At 35.4% G+C, this 10,611-nt stretch overlaps 1 pseudogene; it reads right to left on the bottom strand.

Moving 5' to 3' along the window:
• Positions 1 to 9,039: 9,039 nt before the first annotated feature.
• LOC123235888 lies at positions 9,040 to 9,912 on the bottom strand (annotated as a pseudogene).
• Positions 9,913 to 10,611: the final 699 nt, after the last annotated feature.

Below are 10,611 nucleotides of genomic sequence, written 5' to 3'. Positions count from 1 at the left end.
TCAAAATTAGACAAAACTTCATTTAGCTTACTGATAATAAGAGCTAGAATTCAGCCTTGAATCTTGTTCTATTCCAGGCTATCTCTACCTAGAAGCAAGAGAGGCTCTTTTGACATGACATAATTTTTGTTTTCTGCACAACTGCGAAGTTTCTTTGTGCCTTTGTGTTAAATGGGATTTGCATTCTGTATATATTAAATTTGTGACTCAATGGCACTTCAGAGAAGCAGCCATGAGCTGACAGACAAGATTGTCTTGTCTCCTTCTTTTTTCTTTATCACCTAAGCCATCCCTTATCAACATCCAGGAGCAGTTGGATAGCTTTCAACAAGTCTATGATTCTATATTTTTCTCTCCAGGGACATATAGTATTTTATCTTTCCAAATAAGCACAAGACATATTACCAGATAGCAAAACAATGAAGTTTTCCAAGAATTCTTTTTTTTATTCTTCTTTTAAACCACAGGTCACCTTAATTTTCAATTTATTTCTTGCTTATTACTAAACATAAGTAAATCATAGTCCATATAAGTCAGTCAATAAGCATTTATTAAGCATCTGTTAAGAAACACTCTTAGTTCAGGGGATATTAAAATAAGCAAAAAATATCCTCTACTGTCAAGGGGCACATAATCTAAAGGGGGAGAGAAAGAGCAAACAAATATTTAGACAGATTTTATATAAAAGATAAAAAGAAATTAAGCAACAGGGAGGAGTCACTAGAAACAATAGATCTGAAAGGCCACTAGTAAGAGATGGGATTTTGATAACTGAAAGAAGACAGGGAAGCTAGGAGGCAAAGATGAGGAAGAAGAACATTCCAGGCAGAGGGGCCAAATAAAATGCCCATAACTGAGAAACTGATCATTTTATCTATAGTAAATTGATCTCATACCATGGCTTAACAAATCTGAGCCCTCAAAGGCAAGTTCAACATATTTTCTTTGTTTTTACTATTAACAAGTGTGCCATTCTAGACATTTCTTCCTCCCAATGTGCCCAGATGTCTATATTCTTGAATTTTTGATTGATTATCAGGCAATCTTCAACACTGTTCTTTTTCTAACTAAAAAAAGAATAGGAATATGAAATTATGCTTACTTGGAAATGGTATCACCCTTTATTTCTAAATCACATTCATTTTGACTTACTTTTTTTTGTCAAAACTGATGGGAAAAATAGAAAGTAGTATGGCAGAAAATAGACATAATCCAAGATCTTACAAGAAGCCAGAAAGAGAGAATTCAAATATGAAGGAGCACCAATCAGGATCACACAGGATCTGGCAGCCTCCACACTAAAAGACCTCAAGGTATGGAATATGATATTCAGAAAGGCAAGAGAAATGGGTCTAAAACCAAGGATCACCAACCCATCAAAACTAACCATACGGTTCCAGGGGAAAGTTTTGGGCATGAAATAAGATAGAAGATTTCCACGTGTTTGCACAGAAAAGACCAGGACTAAATGGATAGTTCAATATCCAACCAGAAAAATCAAGATAAACATAAAAAGGTAAATAAGAAACAGAGGGGGCAGAAAGAAAACTCGTTTGTTTTTTTTTTAAATTTGCCTCTTTAAAGGCTTCAATATGATCTAATTATTGGTATTCCTTTGTGGAGAAATGTTATCTATAATTCTCTGTAAGGAACTCTAGTAACTACTATAGTATTCACAATTATAATAATTAGAAGAATTATTCATAGGGAGAGTTTGGAATACTAAATGGACTAAGATGATATGTGGGTGGGATAGAGGGAGGGGAATAGTAGAGGACACCAAGAGAAACCTGAATGAATAAGAAAAATAAGATACTCTATTACACACAAAGAGGGCATGGGAAGGGGAAGGGATGACTACTATTATAAGAAGGTGAGGAAGAGAGCATTAAGAGGTAGTATTTAAACCTTACTCTCAGTGTAATTAACCCTGAGAGGGAAGAGTAGCTTTATCCATTGGGTTATAAAACTCTATCTAACCCTACTGAGAAAGTCAGAAGTGATAATGCAAAGGGATCAGGGGAGTAGGGAGGTCATAAAAGGGAGGTGAAAGAAGGGAGAGGGAATCCATTAGGCCTTAAAAATAAATAGAGGGCAGGGGCAGCTGGGTAGCTCAGTGGAGTGAGAGTCAGGCCTAGAGACAGGAGGTCCTAGGTTCAAACCCGGCCTCAGCCACTTCCCAGCTGTGTGACCCTGGGCAAGTCACTTGACCCCCATTGCCCACCCTTACCAATCTTCCACCTATCAGACAATACACCAAAGTACAAGGGTTTAAAAAAAAATAAAAAAAAATAAATAGAGGGCAATAATAAGGGAGGGGTTATAAAGGAAAGTAAATCAAGGGAGGGCACAAGGGTTACTGGCTTAAAGCAAACCACTGGTTTAGAAGGAAATAGTGTAAGAAGAAGGATTAGAACTAGGAGAGGATACCAAAATGTTGGAGAATACACAACTGATAATTATAACTCTAAATGTGAATGGGATGAACTTGCTCATAAAACGGCAGCAAATAGCAGAGTGGATTAGAAACCAAAATCCTACCATATGTTGTCTATAAGAAACACATATGAGGCGAGTGGACATACACAAGTTTAAGGTTAAGGGCTTCAGCAAAATCTTTTGGGCATCAAATGAGAAAAAGAAGGCAGGAGTGGCTATTGTGATTTCTTACAAAGCCAAAGTAAAAATAGATATGATTAAAAAAGACAGGGAAGGTCATTATATCCTGATTAAAGGCAGTATAGAGAATGAGGAAATAACATTGCTCTATGTATGCACAAAATGTCATCGCAACCAGATTCATGAAGGAGAATCTGTCAGATCAAGAAGGAAATAGATAGTAAAACCATAATAGTGGGAGATCTAAATATTCCTCTTTCAGAACTAGATAAATGAAATAAAAAAATAAATAAGAAAGAGGTAAGACAGGTGAATGAAGTCCTAGAAAAATTAGATTTAATAGATATATGGAGAAAAATAAATAGGAACAAAAAGGAATATATATTCTTTTCAGCTGCACATGGTAATTCACAAAGATTAACCATGTAGTAGGGCATAGAAATATTGCAAAAAAATGCAAAAGAGCAGAAATAATAAATGTAAACTTCTCAGACCATAATGCAATAAAATAATAATTAGTAAGGGTACCTGGACAGGCAAATCAAAAACTAATTGGAAATTAAATAATATGATTCTCCAAAACCAACTCGTCAAAGAAGAAATCATAGAAACAATCAACAATTTCATTGAATAGAATCCAAACTCTGTGGGATGCAGCCAAGGTAGTACTCAGGGGGAAATTTATATCCTTGAGTGTATATATTAACAAATTAGGGAAGGCAGAGATTAATGAATTGGGCATGCAACTTAAAAAATTAGAAAGCAGGCAAATTAAAAATCCCCAGATGAAAACTAAATTAGAAATACTAAAAATCAAGGGAGAAATTAATAAAATCGAAAATAAAAGAACTATTGAATTAATAAATAGGACTAGAAGCTGGTATTTTGAAAAATCAGGTAAAATAGACAAAGTGCTGGTCAATCTAATAAAAAAAGGAAAGAAGAAAACCAAATTGACAGTATTAAAGATGAAAAGGAAGACCTCACCTCTAATGAAGGGGAAATTAAGGTAATTATTAAAAACTAGTTTGCCCAATTATATGGCAATAAATATAGCAATGTAGGAGATATGGAAGAATATTTACAAAAATACAAATTTTCTAGATTAACAGCAAAAGAAATAAAATACCAAAATAATGCCATATCAGAAAAAGAAATTGAACAAGCCATCAAAGTACTCCCTAAGAAAAAATCACCAGGGCCTGATGGATTCACAAGTGAATTCTATCAGACATTCAAAGAGCACCTAATCCCAATCCTATAGAAATTATTTGATATAATAAGCAAAGAAGGAGTCCTACCAAATTCCTTTTGTGACACAAATATGGTACTGATTCCAAAGCCTAGGAGATCAAAAACAGAAAGAAAACTACAGACCAATCTCTCTAATGAACATAGAGGCAAAAATTTTAAATAGAATATTAGCAAAGAGACTCTGGCAAGTAATCAAGAGGATCATCCATCATGATCAGGTGGGATTTATACCAGGAATGCAAGAATGGTTCAAAATTAGGAAAACCATCCACATAAGAGACCATATCAACAATCTAAGAAACAAAAATAACATGATTATCACAATAGATGCTTAAAAAGCCTTTGACAAAATACATCACCCATTCCTTTTGAAAACCCTAGAAAGTATAGGAATGGAAGTACCTTTCCTAAAAATAATAAGCAGTATATACCTAAAACCATCAACGGGCATCATATGCATTGGGGATAAATTAGACCCTTCCCAATAAGATCAGGAGTGAACAAGAATGCTCATTATCTCCTCTATTATTTAACATTATACTAGAAACACTAGCAATAGCAATAAGAGAAGAAAAAGAAATTGAAGGTATCAAAATAGCCAATGAGGAGACTAACTACCACTCAGGAAGGTACTTGTTAAACTCTATCTCTAATCTATAATCAGGGAAAGGATAAACAGAATAAGGAATGGGGGTTGGAGACCCTGTCAATCTAATATCTATAACTAGTTGACAATCAGGACTGGAGGCTATTGATCTAGTAAAACCTGGAGCCTTATTCTCCACTACCCTTCTGGCCCAGCCTGACCACAGCCAAGCTAGAGAATAGGACTGCTGTTGATGTAGCTGTGCTGATGATATTATTCTCTCAGCTTTTCACTATCAGTGTTTGGTGATGCACTAGCTCTCACAGTCTTCAGGAAATATTCAGATTATTCCTACCCTCTTCTTCATAGACCTCCCAGCCTCCCTTCACCACCCAGAGACCCAGAGACCTAAAGAGCTAGAAAGATCCAGAGACCTAAAGACCTAAAGGGCCCAAAGACTCAACACCAAACCCAAAACCCAAAGACCAAAAGATCCGTTCAAGAGGCTGTCAGGCGAATTTATACTGCCAGGCCAACCGACGTTTGCCCCAGGCTCATAGCATCTGGGAATATTTTATGCCTTCCAACTTCTTTCCCTGTCATTCAAGGTGGCATCCATCATTTCCCAAAATGTGAACATAACACTTGCTTAATTTCTTTTTCTGAGATGAATTATTTAAGTATTCTATTTCCTCTTTTAACAATCTAGGCTATTTATATTTTTGTAAATATTGACCCATTTCACCAAGATAGTCATATTTATTGCTATATGATTGGGCAAAAAATTCTTAATAATTTCCTTAATTTCCTTTTCACTATAGGTGACATCACCCTTTTCATCTTTTATACCATTAATTTGATTATCTTCTTTCTTTTAAAAATTAGATTAACTAGTACTTTATCTATTTTATTTGTTCATTCAAAGTACCAGCTCCTAGTCCTACTCATTAGTTCCATAGTTCTTTTACTTTCAATTTTTTTTAAATTTCTCCACTAATTTTTAGAATTTCTAATTTATTTTTTTATCTGGGGATTTTAATTTGTTCTTTATCTAGTATATTTTTTTAATTTGCAAGTCCAAGTTATTGATCTCCTCCCTCTTGATTTTTTGCTATAGGTGCTCAGAGATATAAAATTTCCCCTGAGTACTGTTTTGTTTGTGTCTCATAAGTTTGGATATATTGCTCCTCTTTGTGCTCTTTTTGAAATTTTGAATGCTCTTTAATGCAGTTTGTAATTCTTTCTGTGATTTATTTTTTGCCCCACCAGTTTTGAAGTATTAGATTATTTTATTTCTACTTAATTTTAAATTTGCCTTTCTACTGACCCATATTAATTATAATTTTTATCACATTATGACTTGAAAAAGTAGCATTTATTATTTCTGCTTTTCTACATTTGTTTGCATATTTTTATGCCCTAGTACAGTGATGGCGAACCTATGACATGTGTCAGCACTGACACACGTAGCCATTTTCGATCACACGTGGTCGCATGTAGCTGCATACAGAGAAGTATGGGGCCACATGCGAACAATGAAATATTGCTGTAATGTAGTGTCGATGCTCTCTACACTATAGATGACAATTCTAACCATAGTAATTTACCTATTTTAATTTATTAAATACAGTTATATATTATTTATACATTTTTTAAACTATAAATATCACAAAATTATGTTTTGTTTTGTTTTGTTTTTCTTGAAGTGACACACTACCCTAGTTATGTTCGTTTTTTTGGCAAATTTTGACAAGCTCAAAAGGTTGCCCATCACTGCCCTAGTACATGGTTGATCTTTGTTTATGTAACTTGTACTGCCGAGAGGAAGTTATATTATTTTTTATACCTATTCAGTTTTCTACAGATATCTAGTAACTCTAATTTTTCTAGCATTTAATTCAGTTCACTTATTTCTTTCTTATTTATTTTTTGGGTTCAATCTATTTAGTCCCACAAGGTGAAGGTTGAGATCCCCCACTAATATGATCTTACTACTTCCTCCTTGAGCTCTTTTAATTTTTTGTTTAGAAATCTTGATGCTATACCATTTGGTGTATAAATGTTTAATAATGATATTACTTCATTGTTTATAGTACCTTTTAACAAAATGTAATTTTCTTTTCTTAAATCTCTTTTGATCAGTTCAATTTCTACTTTAGTTTTCTCTGGTATCATAATTGTTACTTCTGCCTTTTTTTTTTACTTATTTGATGCATAATAAATTCTGCTTTAACTTTTTACCTTGTATCTGCATGTCACCCTGTCCCAAATGTGTTTCTTGTAAACAAAATATAGTAGGATTCTGTTTTTTAATCCACTCTGCTAGCTGCTTCCATTTTATGGGTGAGTTCATCCTATTCATATTCAGAATAATGTTTACTGTGTATTGACCTCCATCATATTATCACCTTTAAATCCTGCTCTATTCCCTTTCTCTCTTTTCCTCCTCTCTAGGATTTTGCTTTTTCAATCCTCACCCACCCCTCCACTTTCCTCTCCCTCCAATTACCTTCCTCTTCCCTTGTCTTATTCCCCTTCTACTTCTCTGTGGAGTAAGATAGATTATATACTCCAATGATTAGTGTATGACAGAATTCTATACCCCATCGAGTATACTTGTTTTACCCTCTCTGAGTCAGTTACTATGAGAGTAAACTTTTAGCATTACCTATCACCACTGTGCAGGTGGAAAATTTGCCACACCTGAGCCACATTCCTAACATCCTTATAAGTACGTCCTCATTTGATGTAAAGAGGTTTAGGAGATAAATTTTGCTGAGACCCATATGCTTTGGTGCTCTTTTGGGGCTTTGTTTTGGTTAAAGTCAGGTGTGGGTCTGTGGTGCTTTGTACTCTGCTCACTTCACTGAAGGAATTCATTTCCCTCTCATTTTATTTATCATTAAGTCCTTTAATTTAAAATATCAAGAGTATTTATTAATTTTTACTTCTACAATTTTTAGCAACCATGAAGGGATAGAATTTTTTCTCTTGCCATCATCTCTCCTCTCCCTTTGGGAAAACTTTCAGAGCTTTCCCAGACTCATCGCCTACACCTGCCCACCAGGAAAGATAGGAAGCTAGGTTGTTCCTTGCAGAGGCTGTTCCTGCTAACTCTTTCTGCTGTTGCTTCTACTGCTGCTTGCTGTTGCTCCTACTGGTAAGATTTAAATTCCCTGCTTTTCTACCACTGGAGAGCAGTAATAAAATCATATAACATCATATAAAATATTATAAAATAAAATCCTTTATAAATATAACACAAAGCATCATGATTGCTACTTTACAAGAAACCTTTTTGGCTTTCATTCATTTGGGAACCTTTAGGTTTTCAGAATTCCTCCTTCTCTTTATGAATCAACTGAACCTGCTCATGATTATTCCAAAAGCCATTAAAATTGGGGAGAGAGACTCATGGATTCATTTTAGCCATGGAAAATGAGTACTTTCTGTTGATGATGAATAATTGCTTATATCATTGATGGGCAAACTATGGCCTGCAGGCCCCTTGAAATGTTCTATCTGGCTGGGAGACATTATTTCTAATCTGATGAATACAATAAGTAGGATACAATACAATGAAGCTTTGAAAGAGTTGCCTTAGAAACAGATTGACAGATGAGAATTTCCTTTCCTTTGGTCCCTTCTTTAAAAGTTTGCACATCACTGGCCTATACTGATTGCATTTGACTATTGATTATATTTGACTAAGACTCCCCTATTGCTGGATCTCTACTATTTTGTTCCATTATATTTTATTGATCCTTTCGAACAAATTGCCATTGTAGAATAACACGTATACTACCTCAAAAAAACAACAAAAAAAACCAAAAGGATATCTGTATTAGTGATCTATACTAACCTGATGTGCCTTTTATAACATTTTTGTCCTTTTATGATTTTTTTATTTCCTAGAATATATTATTGCTTTTATACCCCCATTGTTTTACCTACTTCATTTGCACTCACACTGTGGTTCATGGCAAGTTAAAGAGGAAATTAATCTTATTTTTTGGCAAGTAGCCTCTATATTTTACCTCTGTGATTGTGAAATATATACATTTTTAAATATTTTTTTGTTTTTCTTCCTAAATGTACAACACAATATTTGATTTTTTCTCTCATTTTTATTTATTTATTAATTTTTTTATGTCTGGCTATCTTTTTATTCCTGCATAGTATTATTTGTAAAACACACTGGTCTGGGACCAAAGTCTCAGAAGTCATAGGATGGCAGAGAATGTGCCCCAGGGAATATGAGTAGTAGTCCTTTCAAAATATTAGCAGCAGCTTTAGTGCAATATGGGCTTAATCCTCACATCCACTAGAGGGTGGAATGAAGAATGTTGGCTGTGGGTTAGGGGCTACATTGGAATGACCCAGCTTTACAGGGAAGCGGCCAAAGGAATAAAAAAGAGAATTATAGATAACATTAGGAAGGGGATCTAATAGGTTAAGTAGATATAATACCCACATTTCTTCTACCAACACCTGAGGGAAGGGAGCTAAGTGGCTCAGCAAGGCAAGGATTAAACCTGGCCACTCTCTGGAATGAAATGGAGGCAGCAGGGAAGGAGAGGTCAAAAAGTCTTTTCCGATGGTGGCTGCATGTTTTCCACAAGAATACAGACAAATTGTTCCAACTTCTTGGCAGCCTGCTGCCCAGCCATCAGTACCTCTTCATGATTGGCAGTCTCGTGGGTTTCATAGTCTAATATTGATTTGTTCGTAATAAGGGAGAATCCAAAGACCTGAAGGCCACAATGCCTAGCCACTATCATTTCTGTTACCGTGCTCATGCCCACAGCATCAGCCCCTATTTTCTGCAGAAACCAACACTCTGCAATGGTTTTAAAGCTGGGACCTCCCATCATAACATAAGTTCCTTCATGTAGTGGTCCTTCTTGATCCATTTGTTTCCAGATGCCATGGGCTTTCTGTCTCAAAATTCAGTCATAAGCATCAGACATGGGAGGAAACCTCTCTCGAAATCTTTTATCATTGGGTCCTATGAGTGGATTTTGGCCACTGAGACCTGCCAAGTTGATATGGTCTCAGATCAGCATAACATCCCCAACTTCATACTCAGGGTTCAATCCACCAGCAGCATTGGTGACAATTAATGTGTGCACATTCATAAGTTGGAAAACTCTCACAGGGAATGCCACCTTCGGAAGCAGATAGCCTTCATACATGTGGAATTGGCCCTGCATCATCACACAGCATTCGTCATTTAAGTATCCAAATACCAATCGCCCTGTGTGACCTGGTACAGTGCTCTGAGGAAAGTTGGGTATCTCACTGTAGTCAAAGCCCTGCAATTGGGTCACTCTATTTGCCAAAGCCCCCAATTCAGAACCGCAGATCACTGCTATTTGGGGCCGATGTTCAGTATGGGATAAAAATCACTCAGCTGTTTTCTTATAATCCTCATACTTGAACTCATTCTCCATGGCTCCCTCATGGTGTCCTGCTCCACTCGGCTTCTGTCTACTCTCCTCAGTTCTGCTCCACTGAGCTCCAAATGCTCCAGTCAGCTAGGAGTTCCATTTTTTCTTTTATTTTGAAGCATGTCATCAGAATTGAAAGATTTTTTTCTTTTAACTGTTTTGATTTTAGCAATAAAATAAGCTAAAATATCCATTTACCTAGCATATAAATGCATACCCCAAAAACTTTGTACCATGGCAACTTGCCAGTAGTTATTTAAATATTATGAGACTTTTGCTTAACAAGTATGTCTAAATCAAGCGAAAAAAAATGACCACAAAGGAATACAAAATGTAACCTGTGAAGTGCAAAAGAAGCACAAAGGAAAAAGAGACCAAATCAATCCTATGGGGATTGATGGCATTCTCTATAAAGCATATGAGAACTTGATCATGTGTGAGACTCAAGGTTGTGTTGTTTAACATGTGTTAAATGACCTAATGAATTTTCCTATTATGTTATATTATTTCTATTCTATTAGAATTTTTCTAAAAATGTATTCACCTTCTTAACTTCTTTCTTGTTTAATTTTTATTGTATTTATCTAGTTCTGAGAAAGGAAGTTTGAGGTCCTTCACTAGTATAGTTTTACTCTCTACTTCTTCCTTTAATTCATGTAGCTTCTTTAGGAATTTGGATGCTATGACATTTCGTGAGCATAT

This window comes from Gracilinanus agilis, chromosome 2, assembly GCF_016433145.1.
Source record: "Gracilinanus agilis isolate LMUSP501 chromosome 2, AgileGrace, whole genome shotgun sequence".
Lineage (NCBI taxonomy): Eukaryota > Metazoa > Chordata > Mammalia > Didelphimorphia > Didelphidae > Gracilinanus > Gracilinanus agilis.
This window is presented reverse-complemented; position numbering and strand designations above follow the sequence as displayed.